Source organism: Poecilia formosa, unplaced genomic scaffold (genome assembly GCF_000485575.1).
Source record: "Poecilia formosa unplaced genomic scaffold, Poecilia_formosa-5.1.2 Scaffold105, whole genome shotgun sequence".
Lineage (NCBI taxonomy): Eukaryota > Metazoa > Chordata > Actinopteri > Cyprinodontiformes > Poeciliidae > Poecilia > Poecilia formosa.
The window spans coordinates 931,069-956,423 of record NW_006800044.1 but is presented as its reverse complement, the minus strand read 5'-3'; the positions used below and the strand labels follow the sequence as shown (position 1 = coordinate 956,423).

Genomic DNA, 25,355 nt, shown 5'->3' with positions numbered 1-25,355 from the left:
AACCTAACCTAACATAGATTACAAAACTCTAAACACAATTTGAGATTTATGAATCATCTAATTTATTTCTGAATAAAACAAAAGAGTATTTCGATGCTGTTCAGATATTTGAACCAGCTTGAGATGCACATCTAACCTGGACTGAAATATTCCACATTGCAAAAAAAAATTAAAAATTACTTGATGTGTTTAACATTTTGTGAAAATGAGACACTTTACTGCAAACAAAGTCTCATTCTTCACTATATTGTATAGGTGCAGGAGCCACCTGGGCCGCTGTTTCCAGCTTCATATCTTCCATCATCGTTCCTCAGTTTTTCGGGGAGCATAAAAGACTTTATCCATGTCTGCAACTTCCTTTCAACTTGCACCCCCCTCTTCTCCCTACTTTTCCTCCTCCCTCTGCTCATTCACTCAGCCCTTCCCGCCTCTTACCCTTTCAACCACGCTCCTGCAGCAATCCCCCCCACCGCCTTCTTTTCGGCAGATGGACGGTTGGTCGGTCGGTCGGGGAGCCAATCTTCTTTTTTAATACCTGCAAGCTTCTCTACTTAACTCCCCATCTCTGCAATATTTTCACAGTGAATTCACCCAGAAATGCAGTGTAATTGTGCCAATGTCAGCTATCCCTCCTTGTTTCTCTGGCTGCGCCTCGAAGCAGGCCTGCCTGGGCCGTGAAAAATCTACCGTAGGACTGATATGAAAAATATTCAAAGGGCGCTTCCTAAACGGGGCGATGTCACTCCGAGTCCAAAATTCCTCACATGCTCCATCACTATCCTCACAACTTTACAGCAACGCAGACTCCCGTGTCACTTTTGAAGGAATGCTCAGTGGGGTTGGCCAGCAAACACAACAGAACTATTCTTCTATCTGTGATTTCGTGGCGTAGAGACTGTAAACTGAACACAGTCTACCTCTGGGAAAATGGAAAACTCTTGTCCTGTCAGGCCTGGGTTTTTATGCATCAGTTGTTAGATTTAAATATCAATACGTAACCACTGCTATTGCGTCGAATTTGAATAATACATGCAACATCTCTGACTGGGAGGGTGACATCAATGTTGCAATGTTTTTTAATGTTTCGGAGCGCCGCCGCGGCCTGCTGAAATATGAATGCATTTCCTCCTCCCAGGTGAAAGCAATTCTCTGTCCTGCGGTAATCCGCCTCGGTCGACACCAACCTCGCCGACCAAGATGGCAAAATGGACGTTGCCATGGGAACCTCGCGCCTGGCAACTTGGAGAGCCTGGCAACTCGCCAAACTGTTGCCATGGCACAGCTGTCAGTTTACGCAGGCAGGGATTGGTGTGTGAGTGGCCTTTTGTAACGCCGCCCTTTCAGAGATTCCAATCAAACGCCGAGCTGGAAGAATGTGCCTGATGTGGCACTGAAGGCGGGGCGGAGGGGGTGCAATCAGGACAAAAAAAAACAAAAAAAAGAAGCTTGGTAGGGCAACCGACTTTGGTATGTTGATACGAATTATTATCATCTCCTTTGCCTCAACGTTTCATGAGCTGCATCACAGCAGCTCACTAAATGATTAATACCTACACAACTGCGTCGGCTGCAAAACATGCTTAGATGAAATCATTTCTGGCCAATTAATTCAAGAGCAAAATATATATTTAGATCCATGGTCCAAAGCTCCTCAGAGATATCACAATCTGCTGTAAACACAGCCTAAAATTAGCAGCTTGTGCTAGTTTGTGGATAAGATTTTAGGCACACCGCCAACCAAGCTGTCAGTTTCGACTAAATATATAAGGAGAACTGAGATTATGAATACTGCATGAGCGTTTTTTAACGTCTCAATTCAGTGCTGTCAGGTTTTTGTGCTTTTTTTACTGGAGCACACTGCCAGGGTCAAACAGCAGTTGTTTTGCTTTGCAAATATGTAGACAAGGGTAAAACAAAAAAAATAAAATAATCCATACTGAGTACAATATGCATTTTATAAATGTTATAAACATTTTCAAAACACTCACAACTATGTGCTAGAAAAACTTGACATACATTAAAAGATAAAAAAAGATAAAGAGCAAAACACAATAAAAGCAGGACATAGACATGAGATGTTATTAGACTGTAAGAAAACTCATTCACACAGAAATTTCAAACAAATAAAATGTATAGTGGTATCTAACTGCCTTTATTAAACATAGACTAAATTTAGTAGCAGCACTTATCTCACAGAATATGTCCTGCTTTTTAAGCTTTTTGTACCTGTGAGATTTATCGAGCGTCTTTGGCAAAATCTTTTGTCATCAAAGAAATTCTCACGTCAAGAGCTTGAATGTGTTATGGACATCCGGAGGGCATATTTAGTCCCCCAAAAGATAAAAAATATCCAGCACTGTCATAAATTATCTGGAAAAATTGTGCAGTTACACCTACTGCAACCAAAGTCTGATGTTTGTCTTTTCCTCTCTTCTTTTGGCTTCTACCTCCCTTATTTCCTTCCATCTTTTTTTTTCTTTCTTCCTAAATTCATTATTTTCCTCGAGGGTTAGACAGGCCAAATTCCCATGAGCCATTGTCGTTAATACAGCCGTCTAATCTGTGGGCGTCTGTTTGTGTATTGTGTAAAAAATATTTCATGCTGTAAAATTGGAGATAAGTGTACAGAAATATTCCGGAAAGATGTTACCTTGAAATCACTTACATCATGGCCTGCGCCTCATAATGCTGAAGCTGAAGCCAGCTGAAAAACACACACACACAAAAACATCAGGCATAAACATTAAAAGGAAGTAAAGCTGCAAAAAACAAGGAGTCAAAGTTAACCGGCAGTGAATGAGAGGATCACATAATAAGTCTGTTTTACTTGATCTTTCTGTCAAACTGAATTTTAATGACCTCTGCCTTTTAAATAATTTGAATACTAGAAAAAATGCTTAAAGTCGACATTTATCTGTAAGTTAAGACAGTTAATTGAATACATAAAGTAGGTGAAACAAAGAGAGAACAGCGCATTAAAATAAAAATTATAACCCATAAATAAGGAGAATTAATAGAGCAAAAGGGACATTTAAGCTATGGGTTACATTATAATTATTTGATGCTCAATTTGTTTTGTTTGCTGCTCCTTAAGTGTTGTTAATAATAGATGCAATTTGGATATTACCCAAGTCACCCCAACATGACCTGCAGTGGGTCAGTGATGCTGAGTCTGTCAGATAGCTTCATTTCAAAGTTTCACTGCTTAAAGGTGCCAGAGAAAAACGTTACTGGAGGCAAAATGGCAGCTTAAATTTGCTCCTGTCAAAACTATTTAGATCCACATTTGAGGGTGTTCAAATCTCAAAATCTGAAAGCTATTTCTGTGCACACACACACACGCACGCACGCACACACACACACACGCACGCAGACATTCTGCAGCGTGGACAAAGCTGCACACCAGCTCCGAGTGCTAAGCCTCCTGCTCTGGCTTGATAAATATAACTTCAAAAGAAGCAGCCAAACAGCTTTAGCTGGCCAACTGCACAATGAGCATAATAACTCCCCACCTCCTGGGAGCTTCAGCTTAGTTCATTTACCCTTGCAGAGCGCTGCCGTGCCTTCATGTGCACATGTGTCTTTGTTTCGCTGCGAGCCTCATGGAGGCTCCCCACCTTCTCGCTCGGTACAAAGCGGATGTATAGAGGAACCTTTTGGACCTCATTTTTACAGAGGAAACGCGGTCCGTCCTCCTCCCTCCCACCCCACTCTTGTATTTGGCCCTCTCATGTAATGCCTGATTTACCACAGAACCCCTTAAAGAGGTCAAAGGGCAGACAAAACAGTCTGGTGTCATGGCAACCTGTGTGCCACCATCCAGAATGGCAAGAGGGGAGCTTGGGGAAATCTGGTTGGGGGGGGGGAGTTAGTCAGTTAAACCTTTAAGAACACCGCTTTGTCCTAAGGCTAGTGTGTGTGTGTGTGTGTGTGTGTGTGTGTGTGTGTGCGTGCGCGTGCGCGCACGCAGCATACAAACACAAATACACACACATGTAATGCACCTGCACTGTGAAATGGACCCCTCCTAATTTGCACTACAACGCGGCCCCGGAATAATCAAGCCAAATCCCTCGGTGCAATGCGGCCAAGTGCAGAGTCCGCGAGAGTGTAGGAGGGCGTGCACGCCGCGTCGACGCGCGCTGCCGCATCGGTGTGTGCCGTTTGCGCCCCTGTAAGACACTCCTGAGTAAAAAGGTTCTTTGTGGCCGCTCGATGCGGCGGCAGCGCATACGCGATGGGGGGAGGGATGCTAACGGATAAATGGGAAGCAAATGCATTCAGATCGATAGCGAGCCTGAGAGAGGGCGAGAGGGGTTAAGAAGAGAGAGTGGAAGGTGGTGAGCAGCGAGGGAGGGGCCACAGAGAGACTGATTAATCATTCCTGTATTGTTATTGACTTTCTGTTAAAGGGAGTGAGTCAGACGCTGAATTATTTGCCAGTGTGTTTCTCTGCGCGCGCGTGTGCGTTTGTGTGTTGTACTGTATTTTATTGAACGCACAAAGTCATCAATTACAAGCCTCGACTTTGCAAAGGTTTGGCCATTTCAGCTGCTTCGGTTCTGCTTTAAGGGGAGTTTGCATTCCTGGCGTGTGGTTACAACCTTTAAGCCGTTAGTTCCCATCGTCAGCACAGTAACTGTGAAGGATTTAATTATTCATGCTTTGTAAAAAGAGCTAATACGCTGCTCCATTTTGAGCAGGAACGGAGAAGCAAAGGAGGCGAACAGGAAATTCCCCTGTGAGGACTTAATGAGGAGCTGACGAGTGAGCAGACACAACAGAGAGGGACGGAGGAGAGGAGGTGGGCCGACATCTGACCCTCTGGCTGTGACCTTGTTCATTGTCTGAAGGAGCACCTGAGCACAGGTCACATCTGAGCACATTTTACATTTTAAGAAACTTTTCTGCTGTCCCTTTCCCCAGCCAGCCCCTCAAGTCAGCATCAAAACCCCTAATTAAATAGATAAAAGTGGCATAATTAGTTTACAATTATATCAGCATGACACCAGCGTCAGACGATGCCAAGGGCAATGTTTTCCTCCAATTATGAGCCCCTTAAAAAAAAAAAAAAAAGGCAGACCCGTCACAGGCTGAGGTAAGTGAATGAAAACCCTTTTCAGTGTTACCTTGAACTTGAACAATGAGTCTGGTGTTTGTGCTGGGGCCACTTCCTGACCTCTCCTTCCCCCCTTTGGAAGCAGCCAACCGGAGCCGCTCCTTTCATCTTACAAACGTGACCCTGCTGACCCACGCTGACCAGAGAGCAGCTGGAGACAGCAGGTTTCCCTTCCACTATGGACCTGTTCATCCCTGACTTGTTAAAGTTGCTTTGACACTGCGTTCGATCAGAGAAAGCTGCTGAAGTGATTCTGAGAATCAGGACAAGGATGTTAAATGTTTTACCGAGCCGTGTGAAGGTAAAGTCAAAGACCATTTGATGAGAGAAAATGCAAAAGCTAAAGGCGTTTTCTCTGGCTTATGGAGCACCAAGTGGTGCCCCTCCTCCACCTGTTACTACACAGTAGGCCCATCACAATAAACGGTAAATCAATTAATTGCATGATAAATTAAAATGATTTTCTTTTGCATGATTTATTATTTTTCTCTTTCTACCAAAAACTGGATGATAAAAGTCTTCAGTCTGGTCTGAACTTGTCCTTTTTTTTTTAAGGACAATTTTGTTTACAAAGACTTTGTAATTCATTTTATTTGTTTTTTTTCCCCCTGTTGTTTATTTTTGGATATTTTAAAACGTTTTCCAGTTCCAGTGTTAAATGTTCATTAAGACTTTAAGTTTTTTAGTCTTTGAGATTGTGTTTTTGCATTATTATTATGCCTTCACCATTACATTGCTTGGAAATTGTCTCTAAGTAACAATATTATCGCTTATTGCAATAACTTCTGGGGCAATTTATCATCCAGTAAAATTTATCAGGACAGGCCTACTGCACAGTACGAAAAAAAAAAAAAGAAAAGGCGACTGTGCATATGTGTTGACAAGAAAAACGAATTGATTGCTTTGAAGTATTACCAGCTGCAAAAAACGATGACAGTGTTGGCATGGAAACTAAAGGAGCACCTCCCATCACTCTCATCAAGGTAACAGAGGTCTGAAGCTGCAGCTGTGAAGCTTAATTTATCAAAATGATAAAGCTTAAATGACTCAATAACCAGGTTTGGGTTGGTACAACTATCGACCTGGACTAAAAAATAATTTGACTTCACATTATCTCCAAAAGTCTATAAATGTCCTTGTTTAAAATGGATAAAAAAACCATTACTGTTACCGAGTATGCCCATATTTAATCTGTCTAAAATAAGTTTTATTTATGGTAATGACTTAGAAAGTAGGTATTTTCAAATAAAAATATTTTTGAAAAATTAACCATTAATTTCCACTCTAGTCACAAGTAGTGAGATGACTTTAAAGTCAGTTTAAGTGTAAAACTGCCAAAGTGGCAATATATAACATCTAACATATTGAATATTTAAAAGCAATAAATTTAGTGCAGGTTTTTAAGTGGATGGTCTTTTTGTTTGTTTTTATTTGCTATGTTGCATTGTTTGATTTATTAAGAATACTTAGAAACCACTATGTATAAAATGCATTACTATTATTGCAATTAAAGAATAAAGTCCCTTCACGAGTTGTAGATAATCCAGCTTTTTTTTGTTGTTTTAAATAATATTTAGACAATTTTTGTTAAAATGACCCACACCAACATTGGCAGCATTGTTTGGTTTTATACGATCAATTTGGATCATATAAAACTAAATTCAATTCACATTTTGGTAAAGTGCCTTGAGATGACGTGTTGTGTGAAATGCAGCTATATAAATAAACCGAATTGAATTGAATGCTGTGAAATGGTGGTGTTTTTGCCAAGTCTATAATACCATAACAATAATACTGGCCCATCTGACTGACATTAAATGCAAAAACAAATCCTCCACCTCGTTTATTGTCCGACATGAAACCCTTTCCCTCATTTCTCGATGCTTTTTGTCTCACTTCAAACCCACTTTGTCTCCAGTTCTTGAACAACTTTATTTCTTCATGCTTTCATCTGTATTTTCCCTTTGCTTTCTTCACACCACGCTCTCCCTTCCTCCTCCTCCTTCTCTTCCTCTCTCTGTCTGGCACCAGAGAACTGGCACGCTCGAGGGAGACGATGTGTGATGCAGGCATCACTCACACCTCCAACACCATCGCAGAGCATGTCTATCACTGCAAAGTGTAATGGAGAGCCTTGTGAATGCCATCAATATGCTACCAGAGGAGACGTAGTGACACTTCAAACCACTGTCAGTAAATTAATACGCTTAAAGTGCATAAATCTGACTTACATATTTTTGCCTCTTTGCTTAATTGAATAGCAAAAGAGTTATTTCATGTGAACTAGAGGTGTTCTTTTTATTGGCACAGTGATTAAAAAATATTTGATCTTTGCTTGAAAAAAGCCACACAAAAAAAAAGAACCCAGTATAGACAAATGTCAAATTTATTAACTCATTTGAAGTTTGTAAATACTGAACTGTAAATTAATCAAGTTTTATGAAATAATATTTCACACAATACCAATGAGTTTTCAACTACATTTTGGCTGACAGAGGACATTTTAAACAGATTCACATTCGTAGCCATATTAGTTGTAGATTTATATTTCTTGGTGGACCAAGCAGGACTTTTGTAACAAACAGCTCTGTTGTCTGTGCTTTCGACAACGTTTCAATGTTTTACACTGAGCCGACTCCAAAGTTTGTTACTCCACCTTCTGTGCATCAACTTTGCAGTTGGCAAACGAACTTTAGGAGGCATTACCGCCACCTGCTGGGAGGAGTGTGAGTATCAGTGTTGTTGGTGAGAAAGGCGAGACTGAATGCTGTATTTGTCCACCTTTTAGGCTTTCTCTTTTCTGTTATTAATCAAAATTAATATTAGTTACTAGGAGAAATGAGGCAAGTGTTTTCTACAAATTTCAGAATTGTCAGTATGCTAAGTTTAGTCGTTTTGAAAGACTTTCAGTTCCCATTAACATTTGAGGAAATTGAGGAAAAGGAACTTGATTGACTTAAGAAGATAAAACATTTACTTAGCTTACTTATTCCTTCTTTTACGCAAGGTAACAATGCCTGTCGACTTAAACTAATGCTTTTTTATTTGGTCATGTCACCACGAGTTCAGCCAATTTCCAAAACTGCAGCAAACACTGGGCTGCTGATGACAGGTTTCAGCCAACTACTGGATTTAATTCCCTGATTTCAAGCAAAGAAGCATAACATGTTTGTCTTCCCTTGACCAACAACACTCTTAGAAGATAATAGAAGAGTGACTGTTTGATTTTAATTGCTTAGACATCCAGAATCTCATTTTCATAAGCACTGTAGTGTTTTTTTTATTTTTTTTTTTTATTTTTTTATTGAATATTCCTTTTGACATGATTTTGTTAGGCTCTACCTTATTGGATCATGGACTAATTTTCTACACAAATTCCTCCACAGCAACACATACAGAATAATCAAATATCACACAAAACAAATATATTTAATTGAAATTAAAAAAAAAGGAAAGAAGCAATGAATTAAGTGTTAGCATTAGTATTAAAAATCTAGGCATATTTAAAAGCTTATAGGGCCTCAAATTTACTTGATCAATTTTTGGACTTTTTTAAGACCTTGTAAAAACCCAGATTCGTATCAGAGACTCGTATTTTAAAGTACAAAATGAAAGCAACACCTACTGTCTGTCTTGACAGAGTGAAGTAAAGCCTGTGAGCAGGCCTGGCTGGTGACATTTATTCAAGCATTTCAAAGATGATGTTGCCACTTTTAAATTGTTTTCATGGCAACATGTTTGGCACCCAATAAAAAATAAAAAAAAGAAAACTGAGTGACAAACCAGAACTATTTTGACCTGCAGGCGACTGACAGCACCAAGGCTACAATCCTATACTGACACAAAAATAAAGAACAATAGATCATTTCCAGCAGCTCAAAATCAGGGCTTCATCAACAGTTTGTTCTTATTGTAAAGAAAACACAAAAGAGTGTTGTAATGTGTGTTTGGCATTAGGACGTCCACAGCTGTGATTTTTTAATCCCTTTTCCGTTGTAAAAAGAAAAAAAAAAGTGGAGATTCTCAGTTTCTTGAAAAAAACATTCAGCATTCTGTGACATTGATGTTTTTCAAATTATATCAACAGAGTTGGAGTTTTACCAGCACTGACATAAAAACAAGAAGGCTCAATGTGACGAGTAGCATTCGTACGTTTTGGCGAGGCTAGCTGCATCGGCCCTTGAAGAAGTATCTGCCCCCTTTCACATTTTTCAGATCTTGCTTTTTTTGTCTTCAGATTATACATCGTGTATCAGTCCATGATAACCAAAGTAAATACAAAGAAATAGTTTTCAGATCGGGGGGGTGGGGAGGGGGGTTGAGACCCGAAGCAGTAAAACAGTTCCAGACCATCAAACGACCATCACCTTATCAGACTGTCAATGCGATGCTCCTTTCTGAAATTATTTTCTAGTTTTAACCAGAGGTAAATGGATGAACACGGTTTAATTACTGTGGGACCTGGTCTGAGGGAGATGTCAGATTTTTATGCCAGATGAGGAAGCATTTACAGTCACATTCAACTACAAACCAAAGGAGATGTTCTAAAAAAAGGCTTCTTTAATATTTCATTGACCCTTCATCTGTTTTTGATACCGCACTCATCAACTTCGACATCATTTATAAAATGGAAACAACATGTAAGCACCTAATGCATCAGCATACAAAACATATTTCTGGTTTATTACTCTCATATAACAGTGGGTTTGTCTGTAAAGCCATTTGCGGTGCGTTCTTCCTGTGAATCATGCAGGGCTGCCAAATCCTCACTGGATTAAATTCTACATCACCCAACCTTATGTAAAGTAATTAAAAAATATATATTCAAGGGGATTCATTTATGCTGCTGTTTAGTTTGAGACAAGAAACATATTTTAGTCCAGTCAATATCCGTAAAGCAAGAGACACACATGAATGGGAATAAATTAATTTAAGGAAAATTAGGTATCTGCAACAAATCTATAATACAAACTAGTCAATGAGTCGTTTCAGTCAGCTCACTGTGAAATTTCTAATGCCTTTACATAAACTTATTTTAAAAACCTAATTTACTTAAGCAAAGCAAAACACAGATGAAAACAATCGACGAAACCTGATAACATCAACAAGGACTGCATGTCAGAAACCTGCCCCATAAATCATAAATGAGGACCCTGCACTAACATTAGTACCCTCATACATTTTCTCTATCTCTCTCTCTTTTTTTTTACCTCCTCCCCAACCCCCAACTCCTGGGGCTCTAAGGATGTCTGACACATCTAAGGCGCTGGAGAGAAGAGGGGAAATGGTGAGGATCAAAAGTTGAGGGAGAGAGAGCACAGAAAGAGAAAAAGATGTGCATCGAAAACGAGATGGGAAAGAACGTGGCAATAAAGATGAGAGCTGTGCAGAGAGAAAGAGGAGACAGGCAGGAGGGGATTGATATGGGAGAGCTAAGAGGCAGCACTGTGACCTACTAATGCAAAACTGAGGAATTCTCGCTGCTGACTCCAAACACATTCCTGCAGCCTGCAAATATTAACCCCCACCTTGCCGCCTCTGCCTGCTCCTGAGCACACGAGGCGGCCACCTGGCGAATCCACCGGGAAGCTATTCATTGATATCGACTCGCCTACTGGAAATAATTTCAGCACTGTTTGGTGTTGTGGAAAATATTAACTCGCACCCACAGAAGGGCAATCTGCGGGATTTTGTTGCACAATAGGTGTGTTATTATGAATGATTGTCTTGCATCTGCACTCAATGGCCACTTTATTAGGTGCACCTTGCCAGTATTGGGTTGAGCCACTTTTTAACTTGATGTTGGAAGCATTTCTTACAGACTCTTGTCAGCATCTTGCATTTGCTGCACATTTTTTTTGGATGCACATCCATGACGCAAATCTCCTGCCACATGCATCCTAAAAAAGTACTCTCTCTTACCCTGAGATCCAGAGGCTTTGGAGAGCACTTAGTTATGATCACGTTTAGCATTTGAGCTTTGACATGATGCATTATCCCTGAATGCTGCAGCTCAAATTGAGACGCACCAGACCAGAAAAAGGTTTTTTGCAATGTCACGATCCAATGTTGGTGAACCTGTGACAAGACGGGATGTCGCCTTCTGCTGCTTAAAGGTTTGATGTGTTATGATTTTCGAGATGGTAGTTCAAGCTACAGCTGCATTTCTATCATATCAAACTAGATGTATAACAACTGGCCATAAATATCAAGTAATTTCCAAATGAAGCACAAGGAAATTATACAACATATCTGCACATCTCTCAAGAGACTCCCTATGTCAGACTTTTGAAATAAATTGCTGGTTATGTGTTCGCAGTGTATAAGAAATATGCAAGAAGGTCAAGTTAACTAAAACAAACCTTCATTATTCATTTTGTGTACAAGCATGGTGTAGGCAGATCTTTAACATAGTGAGTTTTCTGAATGACCTATGACCTTGCATTAGCTCAAGATGGACATTTCTATGTCTTTCATTTTACTGTTAAGATTTCTTAGAGCCCCTTCTCAAAAATGATTTTTTTTTAAGATAAGTAAACAAAACTTGCATTTTGTCCCCTTTTTGCTGCACCACGTCAGTGGAGATCAAAGATCCTCAAATTTAACTCACTTATATTTGTGCGGTTGCATTCCTGCACCAATACGGGACAAATTTTGCTTTACCTCACTGTTGCTTTTGCATCAGTTAATTTCTTCGTTTTGGTTTCTTTCTTTGGCACCAAAATCAACAAGTTATAATTCGCGAAACATTTCTGATTTGTCTAAATAAGACCAGAAAATATTTTCTGACTTGCTCTTTCACTGAAACGGCACACACCCTGTTCTCAAGTTCCTCATGTTTTCTTGGGTCAAGCTGAATTGTAGGATCTAAAAATCAAAAATGCTTGCTGAGAGGAATATTTCCATTTGTCAGGCCTTTTTGAAATGCTCACTCAGGAAGGGAAATTATTATTATTTTTTTTTCCAACACCACCTAACACTCGGCATTCACATATTGCAATTACATGTTAGCTCATTACTGTCCCTTGCAGCCATGTAGTTTGGTCTTAATTTATTGCAGCTTGAAATTATCTTCTTTAATATGATGGGCGAGGCCATCATATTAAAGCTCTAGCTTAGAAAAAATTAAAGATTAAGACATTGTTTAACAGTCATGAAAAAATTGAAACAAAGTGAGTTACTCAGTTACAGTGAAACTGTACTAGAATGGGAAAACTAACAAAAACAAACACAAAATAAGTGGATATGTCAGGTATTATACAGTTTATATACTATAGTATATAAGGGTCAGCGTAACAGAGCCAGTCCAGACTGACTTGGACTTTAAGAAGTGGTTTTGAAGGTGAAGATTTAAAACGGTGTCTGTGTTGTACGCTTTAGGATCTCATTAAGCACCGGTGGGGAATAAAAGTAAACGTTGGTTTTATAAAATACATTTTAAATGTTCAACCTTTCCTTCATGTCACTAAGTCTGCCTAAGTTCCTTACCAGGTGCCGGGTAAAGTTCAGAAGTGGTCAGATTTTCGTGCGGCTGTAGGGAACACAGGACACGGCGCTGCCCCTCCCACACCTGTTGCATAATGCTGGTCAGCTGGAACCTGCTGCACTTTTCTCTCAATTACAAGACTGACAAATACAGCAGGGAGGGAATATTTCCAGTTGAAAAACATACAGACAGTCAATTGTGGAAAAGTAGTGCCACCCTGTTCCTGTTTTTAAACTAATGCGGGTTTTAAAACAGCAGCTGGCAAGTAACGAGCGACATGTCTATGAAACGGCAGAGTGCAGGTTTGCCGGCGGCCCTCAGAAAAACACTGAAGTTTGTGGGTTATTCTGTAAGCAAGTATGGAAAACAAGACAAATAAATACGAGAGATGACATTGTTATAACTAAAATAATCAACAAGATATTGATTTAGAATCAGAGAGAATGAATAATTTTCAATTTTCTTAGTTTTGCTTTTTTTCGGCACTCTTAAGAGCCTCAGGCAGCAATTAACACACTTAGTTGTTGTCTGAGATCAAAGCATTGTTGCCTTTAATCTCAGACAACAATGCCGTAAAAAAGTAATTGGCTCCTAAACCTAATAACTGGCTGCGCAACCTTGGCAGCAACGACTGCAATCAAGCATCTGCAAACACTGGCATTCACGTCATTCAGAAGGAATTTTGACCCACTCTTATTTTCATAATTATTTTTAATTCCACCACAACATGGGTTTTTCTGTGTAAAGTTAAACAACAGAATCTGATTCAGATTTAAGTCAAGACTTTGACTAAGCCATTCCAAAACCTTTAATATTGTTTTTTTTTTTTAGCAGTGCGGACTTCCAGGTGTGCTTTGGATAGCAAGCTTATCAAATCTGAATTCTCTCATCCCATTTTACAAAATAACTACGGTTAGCAGCAACTTGTTTGCAACTGCCAGATGAGTGCAATTAAATGCAAATTAGAAATACAAATAAACCTCCTGCATCAGAACCAAACACAACGTAAGAGATTTAAACTGGTAGTGGACTTCAGCGCGACGGAGACAAAGAGTATTAGTGCTGTTCTAATAATGTAGAGAAGCCCTTTGGGTATCCAGATGGAGCTTTCTGCTCCAGCCCCATTTCAGCCCCTGTGTCCTAGAGAAGGCAGACAAACACTGATGCAACTGGAACACCGAGTCCAGGGGGAACGGCTCTCGCTCAGGCCGTGAGAGAGCGGCTGCGTACATCTACAGCGGTCACATTGTGCGGCGCTTTCTCTCCGTGCCGGACCTCGGAGCCTGCTGCGTGTGGCCCTGTTCCCGTCCCTTTCACACCCGAGCTGCATAATTGATAGCGAAGGGCGAGTTATGTTTTCAAAAGTGAAGCAAATAAATGCCTTTCTGGCCACACTGATGTGTAGATGTGCTGGGGAGCAGTGAGTGGCAGCGCGGAGTTGAAAAGGTTTAACATACCCAATGGATTCTTTATTTTTATTTTTTACTAAAATGATCCGAGGCAATCCATTATTTCTGCCAGAGTGTATAGAGTTGATACATGAAAGCCGTCCTGTTGAGATGAGCTGAAGGTCTGAAAAGCTTTTACAATTCAAGTGTTATCACATGAGAGCGGCTCTCAATAGCCCTGACATATTCATTGCTCTTGTAGTTTTAGAAAATTAAACTTTTGATTCACAAACATAGCAGAACGGATATATTTATGTCAAAGCAGCTTCATGACTTGCATACATGTGTCAAAACCTACAAAGGAATGATAGCAAAGAGATAGAAAAAGAAAATAAAAGAGGATATTTAGAATAAAAAACAAAACAATAGAAGTACCTGTAAACTCTCTGGTGTTTTGGGGTCAGAATGAAAGTTTACAAAGAGCTGGATGAGAAAGGAACCACATTTTATCCCTGCAGAGGTCCTGCCACCTTGCACTGCCGTGGCGAGATAACGTGGCAAACCTACCAGCATCGTGGTATGGAGAGAGAAATTTAAAACTAAAATTATAAGATGAAGGAATTATCTTAACTTAAAATAGAGGAGCAACAATTGTTCCCTCTGCTGCTAAAAAAATCCATCATATAACTGTGGTTTTCATGCTGAGACTTGAATGAAAAATAAAGATTCTGTTCTTGTTTTGTAAGTGCTTATACTTTTTGCTATTTATAGAGTCACACAGGCATAACGAGCTGATATCTGGTTAATTAGTCAGGCTAGCTGCTTGGGTATCTGGATTCACATGTGCACTGCTTGTAGCTTGCCACCTGTAGTTTTAAAGAATCGCTCCCTTAATCAGAGTAATGGATGACATTCCTTCAGTTTTATATATATATATATACACACACACAATCAAAAACTAGAGGAGGCCGTGACCAGCAGCATTAAGTACAGGAGGGGCATGCTGTGTTATTATGTTGCTTAAATCTGGAAAAACTTCTCCAGCATGTTCTCTGGCATTTCATTAAAGAAACTTTTTTAATCTGTGGCTGACACCACTCCACTCACCAACTCGTGTGTTTTAATTTGTCTGATTAAACCTTTCCCATGTTCAAAAAGTGAACATTTGAGAAAACCCAGCACATAAGTGTCATGTCCGGAACATATTTTTCATTGTTAATAAAGTGAGAGCTGATTGAGTGTGAAATGGACTTTTACCCAGCAGAAATCGGACTCTTCCCTGCCTCCACCGATTTCAGGTTTTCACGCTGGACTCGCCGACCAATTCTTATTTTGACTGATTCCATTTTTTATAGCCCTCAGAAAATGTGCTGCTTGCTCCTTAATTGAGATAGTAGTTTCAAAACAAACAGAAAATAATGGATCTACATTTGACCCTTATCTTAATTTGGCTTTTTGTAATAATAAAAGCGCATTAAATGTAGCTGTTAGTTGAAAAGTTCACAGATCATAATGGTGAACGTTCTTAGCTTTGATGCGCTTCTTGAAAAGGGAAAAAAAAACAAATGACTGATGATGTGATCGCTGATCAGAGCCCAGGAAGGGTTAATTTGTGAGACAGATTGTTGCGTCTCTAGTTTAAATCAGTCAGTTCACATGAACAAAATAAAAGCTCATTGCTTGAGTTCAACTTTCTATTTTAAGATAATTTTACCACAACCTATTCATGCAGTTGGAAAAGAGACAAATACCAAAGTTTAATGTTAGATCGTTGTAACAATGTCTGCTTTATTTCATTATTTTCGGCTGGAGTTCGATCTCGTTAGCACCGTCTATTGAAATCATCGAGCGAACGTTACTTGATAGTTTTTGATCCACTGATCAGAACACACCCCACACTTGCTCTTTGCCAAATGGCGGCAGATGGCAGAGCACCAATCATTGAGAGTTCAAATATAGAGCGAGAACTTGTTACATTTGGAGATGAAGATGGGCAATCTTATGAGGAGCATCAACGAAGATGAGAAGGTTTCCTCAAAAATGTCTGTCCCTATGAAACAATGGAGGGAGGTTTGCAAACACACTTCATCATGTCATGTGTAGGCTTGGGCACAAAGCGTTGGGGGATTCAGACTGCTACTTTCAATGTTTGTGGATGTTTAGAAGAACAGAGATGATGTTTAGTTTGTAGCCGTATAACGGGGAATGCATACTGAGACCGAAAACAAACAGAGACGGGAAGTAGAGGGGTGGGCCGCGTCGATTTCGAGGCGGGGAGGATGACGGACGAATGATTCGAATACTTTGTGTCATTCTTCAGATTCATATCAGCAGAAAGTAGAATAAGTAACACAAGTCCAAAACCACTCGCAGGACACCGAGATAGCGGAGTAACAATTTACAAGGGAAAGAATAACAGAGCAGCAAAATTTTACTCTTCCTTCTCCTTCATCGTTCCTGTCTGGGCCCCAGCACCAACGCCAAGCCATCAGCTAGACCTGAACTTATTTTATACAAGTTTTCTTTTGGCAAACATGCCTTTTCAGCTAAGGGACAACAGCTGGGGCTCGTGGGAAAACATTGCAAGGCGGGAGGGAGGAAAAGGACAAAACCAAACAGAGCCGAGAACACAAAAAACGCACACAGCGAAAACCAGAAAACACAGAAAACACAGAGCTACGAATGTATTTCTTGTAAATCAAGCTCAAAATAACCTGTAATTAGTTAATTTATTCTCTTTTTTTTTACCTTTTTTCCAAAGTTTCTTCTTTCCCGATTCCAATCTGATTCTTTCTCTCCGTTCCCTCATTCTTAGTCTCGTTTGTGTTTTTTTTTTTAAGTCGTTTTGCACTCTGGCATCTCCACGGCACTCAAGTAGTGTCAGATTTTATCCACTGATGCCTCCCCATCTTCTCCGCAAGCACCATTTGTCTGTTCTTCATCCCCTTGGCATTCAGCACTTTGAAAGGAAAACATGCCTTATGGACAAAGGAAGTCGGTCCTGCGAGGAGGAGCGCTGGAGGGGAAAGGCAGCGGATAAAGTCACAGGCGGTAAAGTGAGAGGCACGCTGATCCACTGCTGCTGCTGCTGAGTGTGTATCTGGGACAACATGTGCCAGAGCTCTGCACAACCAGTTCCACCGGATGCTTCACCCGAGAACAAATGGAAAGTCTTGGAGCTGCAGAAAGGGCTGCTGAGAAAATCGGAGCGGGCTGGAGAAGGGAAAGACATCAGTCATCGTGTTTGTGGGAGTGTGTATATGTATGCAGGATAGAAACGAGGGAGGGAGCCCAAGGTGGGAGGGAGTATATATGGAGAAAAAAAAAAAAGGGGGAGGAGACATTTTTCCTCAGTTTTCCTGTTGGGATTTTCTTTTTCTTTTTTTTCTTTTTTTCAAATATCTCATCTCTTTATAAGACAATTCCCATACCGCCTCCACGTACACCACCACGTTGTCAGCGGTGTATTATTCTGCTCTTCCACGGCTGATTTTCCCTCGTCGATTGGTCCGGTTTGCTGAAGCCAGCTGTGTCTTTAAAGCCTGTGCACTTGAACTCAGGGAGTGCTTTTCTTTCCTTGTGTACTTCCCCTCTGCTGGCCCCCAGCACACAGGAAAGAGAGTCAGCTTGCAGGAGAGACAGAACAGGACAGAGGGGCAAAAAGGGGCAGAAAGAGAAATACAGATGGGGGAGGGGGAAAGGTTTGGTTATTCACGGCTCTGGAGGATCAACTTTAGAAATACATGTGCTGTACAACAGAAAAGCTATGACCAAAACATAGCGAAAATCTTTTTTTTTTTCTTCCCTGCGGTGGATGCATGCACCAAGTTTGCAGCAGAACTACTCTAAAACGGACTGCATTTGAAATATGAACTTACAGGATGACATCATGAAAGCATGACGTCAGACGGGTGCAAGTTTAAGATCAGCACAACCTCACAAATCTGCAAAAGGTTGCATGCAAAGAAAAAAAAAGCGATTGCTTTTTTTTATTGTAGAGGAATGGAAAGTCTACTCACCTTGACTGATTTAATTGTTGAGACAGCAGGAGGCGGGAAGGGGGGAAGCTGGGGTGTGAGAGAGAGCTGCGAGTCGATAGCAGGCCAGTGGGGGCATAGGAGAACGCACCACTTGTCACGGCAGAGATTTAATTGTTCTGCACGTTGCAAGGAGTTTCACATGCAGCACTTGACTTTGGGGAGCAAAGTACAGATTCAAGATAAATCATGTGAATTCAAATCATTATAAAACTCAAACATCTGAATTAAATCATTAATAGCTCTGCACACTTAGGTCTTAATCATGGTAAAAACCAAGGCATACTCAGCTGAGCTTTAAATTATAAATGAGAATTAAAGTATATTTACTTCAGTTAAGACTGTAGGGAATTGTACATTTTATCACTACATACATCAAATTGCCAAAGTATTTACACCCCTTGAACAGTTTTACATTTTATCACCTTAGAACCACGTACATCTGCTGGTTTTATTGGGATATTATGTGAAAGATAAAGACAAGTCAGAGCACAAATGAAGTGGAGGAAAATTTTAAGTTTTGAATATTTTCTACAAATAAATCTAAAACTGTGGCTTTTGTTTACTTTCAGACCCCTTTAGTTTTAAACCTTTATTAAGATCCAGTTAAAACAATTCTACTCTACTATCAATACAGTCATCCAGAGTTCAAACATGGCCGCCTACCTACGCTGATGGGTCAGGAAAGAGACTTTTATCAGAGGAGCGTCACAGATGCCAGTGGTAACTCTGGAGGAGCTGCAGAGATCCACAGCTCCTCTGGAAGAATCTTTAGACACATCTCATAGACAGTCTGGATAGAAGAAAAAATATGGGGTAAATGTAGTAAATGTAAATAATAAACATTTACAGTTTATTATAAGCAAGCTAGGGGACAGTAGACATACCTGCACATATGTGTTGAGCAAAACGAATACCATGCATTATGCTAAGCACACAAATTCCATTCTGAAACAAGGTGGTGTAGGCGTCATGCTGCAGCACCTTGGTCAGAGTCCATGGGATGATGGGAAGACCTGAATGCAGAACAAACCTGGTAGAGATTTAAAACTGGCTTCACCTTCTGGCATGATGACAACCAACATACTTTCAGCTCTATAGTAGAATGGTTGGCAACTATTCATCGTTTTCCATTCGACCTCACAACTGCACTCTGCTTTATGTTCGATTATCACACAAAATCCCATTAAAATACATCGAAGTTTTTCAGTCGCGATCTAGCAAAATGTGACACGGTTACATTTATTAATGCTTTGCAAGATATTGCATAATTTGGAATGCACTGGGGGAAAAAATCTGTTGTACATATAAAATATTTGAGTTAATAAAGTTAAAGCCTGTTCATACCACAAATATTTGAAACTCTGTAGTGAGAGTTTCACGTTCATAGCTGAGTTTCCAAAGAGCAGGGAGGACATATAAATGATTCAAGAAAGTTATTTTTTTCCCCCATTGAGACTAAGAACACAAGCTCATTCAGCAAGAAAACTGAAGACAATCGCTTTATTCTCTCCAAACATTTTTCAATTATCAATCTAGATAGTTTTTCATTGTGAAGGTTAATCATGACATACTTTAATGATTGTCACAGCAGAAGTGGATGTTGTGTTTAGACCGTAGTCAAGGGAATAAAATAAAGGAACTAAAATAAAGGCGATCAAAATGCAAGAAATGTGGGAAATGACAATATTGCTGCTTCTACTCTTGTTGAGAAAAGCTGTGAAAAACAGAGCTGTTGCCAAGTTTTACAGTATTTATAGAGAAAAAAAGGAAGGAATGGCATCATCCACAAGATTTGCAGAGCAATTCAACTTTTAGTCACAGTGAAGATGATTTAAATCTGGACTTTGCTTTAGTCAAAGTCCAGATCTTGATCTCATGTAGATGTTGTTTGGTGACTTGAAGCAAGCAGACATGAAAGCTGTCAAGCAACTCAGTCGAAAGTGAAGTGTGGGTCATACTTTACTCAGACTGATGTCAGAAACTGGCAGGTCACTAAAAGAAGCATCTTATTTCATCTAAAGTGGGAAAAGTCTGCATAAAAACCTTAGAGAACATGGAGTACACGTTTGGTTGTGCTGGGATGCAGATGCACAAAGATGTGGAACCACTAACAGGTGGAAAAAGGAGGTGCTAAATCTGTAGGCGTTTAATAATAAAAGGTCAAAGAAGGAGTGCTCTGCATTTGATTCTTTTTTTGTTGTTGTTCAGGAAGTAAATTCATGGTCCATACCTAACCACAGTGTTGGCAACACAAGGAGGAGGGAGATGGATTGGATGAAAAGAGAAACACTTCTTCTAAATGCAGACAAACTATTCCCCCAGACCAAGGACAATCATTACCTGAGGGGAAAAGGCAGCATGTGCGTTAGGGGAAGAGATGCTTATACTGGCGCTGATCTTGAAAGGGCCCCTGCAATCGATCGCGTTAAGCTCCCCGTGAAAGAGAGAAATCAATATGTTTTTAAAGGCGAAGCGGGCTGCATGCGGTGCATGCGTGTGGGCTCCATTGATACAGCCAGACGCGTTCAGAAAAGGAGCCGCTACTGCAAAAGCGCTATCACGTTTCGAGGTCAAGTGGTCTCATTTCCAATACTTATCTGCAAAATCATGACACCTGTGAGCCGCATGAGACTGGAAAGGTTGCACGTTTGTGGACTGTGCATCTCTCTCTGGGTTCCTATTATCATAGAAGAATATTAGACCAGCAATTGAGCAGATAAAGAGTTTGGGGGGAGGGGGACGGAATCACTTGTTTTAAGAAGAACTTTGCAGAGGCATAGGTGAGATCTGGAGGGCTGCGTCAGGATTAGTTAATGGATAGAAAATCTAATGAGCAAAACTTACCTGTGACTTTTCGGGAAACAAAGAAATTGCTTGAGGAGAGAGTAAAGCAATCAGTCTTACAGCTAGTGATGAAGATTGCCTACACAGGTTCAGCTCAGGAGAAAAATGAGTGGGAAGGAGGTCAACAAGTGCAAAGAGTAAAAAAAAAGAAGCAAGTCAGGAGGGAAACAAAGGAGAGAGAAAGCAATTTAATTTCCATCTGTAGCCAAAACATTGCTAATCAATACAAAAAAGGGCACCCACTCTATAAAACACATTTCTACCTCTCACCTCCCCCCTCTTTCCTCTCTGTCTATTTCCATCTCTCTCAGGCACCCTCTCAGCGATAATTCACTCTTGAGTTGGCATCTGGGCCAGTGAGTTTGATCCAGTTGAGCCAGGGGTGATAAGACATCTCTGCACAGATCTAACACACTTTCCCTAAGTTCTCGCACAACGCGGCAACCTAAAGGTGCCAGAGAGTCATGTGTGAGGCTGGAGTGAGAGACGAGGCAGAGTGAGAGTCGGAGCCCTGCATAAAAAGAAAAGTGCCTTCAAGTGTGCTGGATGATACAACTCTGGCATGTGATCCCAGGCAAGTGGCATCACCATAACATTTACCTAATGACATCCAGCAACCATCATCCTGCTGTTGAGAATAGATAATATAAAGGTTGAGGACAAGAGGTTCTCGGATACAAAAACAGCTTCTAGTGGTCCTGATGCTTCCAATGTGGTTTTTATGCTACAGAATCAGGATCGGCTAATACAGAGCAGACACGAGTCTGCCCTCTAGTGGTGACAAACATGAACTAATGAAAAATGGGCGAAACAAAAATCTTTTCCGTCTTGATCCACAAACAAACAATGCGTGGCTTGAGTTAAGTATTTACCAGCAATACTAGTAAATAATTAAACAGGTGCCTAACAACAGAACATACACCATTAACAACCAAGGTATTGTTTTTATATATTTGTAAAAGCACCATTTTTATCTGTTGTGACATTTATAGCATGAACTGTTTTGCTCATATAACTTTTGTTATTCAGTTTAATTTCCCTTAATAAATTATAGATTTTTTTTTAAAAATTGTCCAGTTTTAAAAATTTGTTTGATGATCTGAAATAGATTATGATGAAAAAGTAAAACAGAAGAAATGTTTAATAGGACAAATGTTTTTCAAAAACAAATAATGAAATTGTATCTGTATAAATATAATGTGGGTAAAATTGAACAAAACTTTAAGCCTTTATACTGTTTTCAAAACAACAAAAATAATGACATTATATGTTATTGGGGAACATAAATGCCATACAAGTGAGTTATGAAAGAGATCATAGTTTTCAGTCTGGTGTGTGCGTTCACAGGGGCTGTAAAGTGCTTACACTTTTCTCACTTTCTTTCTGTCCTCAACATTTTTACAGTGTTTTAAGATACTTTGCTGAACGTCTTCAACTGCACACAAAGGAGTAAGAATTTGGACATTTTTATTTAGTCTTTCCTTTAAAAAGTAAGCATAAAAATAGCCAAATTATCACGTAGATAATTTTAACACCAATCTGGACTGATAAAAAACAAAGAGCGGGAGTATGAGGAGAACAAACAGTCCCATGGCTGTATTATTAATATGATATGATTTCACTGTGTCAGACCTTCAGTCTCTGAGTCTGTGTTGCTGCTATTGTTGGTATTTATGGGTGCAGTATTGATCTGAAACCCAGTGACTCATTCCTTGTTGTGGCTAGAGGTCTGTGGTTGAAAGAAGGCCGAGTCTATGTCACAGAAACACTGCTTACAGTTTACTATTTCCTAAAACTAAAAACAGAGGAAGCTAAATGAGAGATGCATCATTGAACTCCTGTAAAATAAGACTTTTATATTTGTGATGCTATAAAAACATTAAAACTGATAGTAGTTTTATAGCTCTTACTATAAAAGTTGTTTTAAGTACACTTTCCATATTGATTGATATAATCTTACTCCCGAGTATTATTATTTTGGGTACATTTATTTAGCGGGAATAAAATAAGTTAAGAAATAGAGGTAAAAATACCTTAAGTGAGAGCTCAGATGAGCATTGTAAAAAAGCAATTGTAGGTCAATTAAAGACTGATTACAATCAAGGTATATGAAATACCATTTCTGAAAGCAGATGGCCTAAATCTGCACACAGAAGTCCACAATAAGTCCCAATCCTGTTCAACAAGAACAGAAAAATAGGGATCCAATTCACATAAGTGGAACAAAAATGGACAAGGATAAAATTAATTTCAGAATTTGAATGGTGGTGGTAGCTTGATGTTATGGAAAATAATGTATTGGCACACCTTGGGTCGCTTTGCACCAACTGAGCACTGTCGCTGAGAACCCCACAGCGTACCCGTCTCCTAATGATTACATTCAGTAGGATAATGCATCTTCTCACAAAACTCAAATCAAACGTGTTTAAACTGGTCCCCTATAGACATCAATGAGTTCACTGCCCTCCAGTGGATCTCATTTAGGACATGGGATAGCTGATGTTTTACATACCGTGTTGAATCTACGGCAGAAACAATTAAGCAGTTCTGAAGGCCGAATGGGGTTCAACCTGGTAACAGAAAGGTGTGCCTAATATTGTGGCCTGTGAGAGTACTCACACTTTCAGTAATTTTACAGTTATTTTGTTTCATATTGATATTATTTTTGGAAACCATTTTTTAATGTTTCAAAATGAAAGCTTTCCTCTCATTTTCACAGTTCGGCCATGAGTCATTGCACAAAATATTACATGATTTTGTTGTGATTGTTGATTGCCTCCAACATTGAAGCTGGATTGAATAAATTCATTAGATTTTACAGTGGGAATTGCATTGTTGTGGTGTAGTTTTCTGCCTAAAACAACATAGTTCAAAGAAAGAAATCTCAGCCTTCAGGTAGCCTGGAGGAAATAACAATTCTGTACAAGGGTGTGGTTGAAATGTCTTTTATCTCTGATAAACAAATCATAGAAAACCTCCTGCTGCAGGAGAAGAAAGCTGACACGCATAACTCACCTGTATCACACATGCATCGTTGAGGGATCACGTCTGGACAACTTTCTTTTCAGCTGCTGCAGGGTTTTTTTGTTCACCATGAGTAAACACGTGTTTTTTAGAGCGAGACATCAGCACTGCCAGGGTTACAGCTCCGCCTTGTGGTAGCAGACGGATATAGCAACTTAACCACTGAGCAACAAAGTACAGCGCAACATCCATCCATCCATTTTCTTTACACCCTTGCCCCTTAGTGGGGTCCGGAGGGGTGCTGGTGCCTCTCCAGCTGACGTTCCGGGCGGGAGGCGGGGTCACCCTGGACGTGTCGCCAGTCTGTCGCAGTACAGCCCAACATGTTTATCTTATTCAGATGCTACTGATAGCAATAATAATAATAATTTTTAAAAAGATCAAAAGAATTGTTAGCATTTTATAACATGGCAGAAAGAAAATAACAGAGAAAAATAAACAATTGAGTTTAATCCGTTTTGTTTACTTACTGACGTCATCTCAATTTATTTGTGGCTTTCTGTCCAGGCTGACATGACCTGACATTTTCTGTTCCTTATTTCCGTGAACAATCAATGGAGAAAGAAGTGGATATAAACACTGCAGAGTGCTGATTGTTCATATTTACCTGATTAGCCATGTGGAAATGTCAGACTGTCAGAAGTTTTTCTGATCTGAATCATTTAACCTGCATCAATTCTGATCTGGTAAGGTATTATTTCATCTTTTAATTTCCACTATTGCCTTTTTCAAAAATTGGAACCTGGTTAGCACAATAGCACTTAATAATTATTCTGTTAGTTTTTGGTTTGTTGAGGACATTTTTTTAAAACTCAGGATTAACATCATAAAGTTTTTTTTTTTTTAATTGAGGGAATAAATAGTACAAGTGTCTGCATGCAAATCCAATTTCTAAACAATGAATGAATGTAACTCTGGAAGGGACAGAACAGGAAGTGTTACACATTTCCTGTACTGAACACAAAAACAGGCTCTATGGAAAAGAACCCATTGTACGTTTTGACTGTTTTTGCATTTCCTTATTTTTCTTTAATTGCATTTCCATATTTATACTTTACACTTCATGACAATTTATTCAGTTGTTTGTTTTCTGATTTGTCATTTTTGTGCTTGACATGCGGCCTCTCATTACGAAACCAGACTGCCCAAATACAGTTTGTTTGGGAATGTTGTTACATGACACAGATTTTTTTTTCCTGTATACGTTTTTCTTGTTCTTCCATATTTTTTATTGATTTTACTTTGAATAATCTCAACTTAGTTTTTGGAGTCCTCCATCTCAGTTCTTTTTAACTTAATAACTCATAGTCATGATCCTGTGTGAGAATCAGTTTTTGGGTATTAATCTTACCTAAAAACACCACATTTTCACAATATTTCTGTTTTTTTTTTACTAATTATTTTCTGAAAACCTAAATTATTTTTTAACTTCTTTAAATTCAAAAATATTCAAT

The 25,355-nt window shown here is 39.5% G+C and overlaps 1 long non-coding RNA gene across 3 annotated transcripts; it reads right to left on the bottom strand.

The window, feature by feature from the left end:
- Positions 1 to 1,974: 1,974 nt before the first annotated feature.
- Positions 1,975 to 24,015, bottom strand: LOC103143132 (uncharacterized). 3 transcript variants are annotated; one of them, XR_476758.2, is made up of 6 exons: positions 23,893 to 24,015; positions 18,918 to 19,063; positions 18,697 to 18,823; positions 18,013 to 18,185; positions 16,742 to 17,619; positions 1,975 to 2,704 (listed from the first exon to the last, which is right to left on the bottom strand). It is a non-coding gene; the product is annotated as an uncharacterized LOC103143132 (long non-coding RNA). The 3 variants fall into 3 exon arrangements; XR_476756.2 differs by lacking the exon at positions 1,975 to 2,704 and having other exon boundaries at positions 15,757 to 17,619; XR_476757.2 differs by lacking the exon at positions 1,975 to 2,704 and having other exon boundaries at positions 15,757 to 17,619; positions 18,918 to 19,046.
- Between the last annotated feature and the right edge of the window lie 1,340 nt (positions 24,016 to 25,355).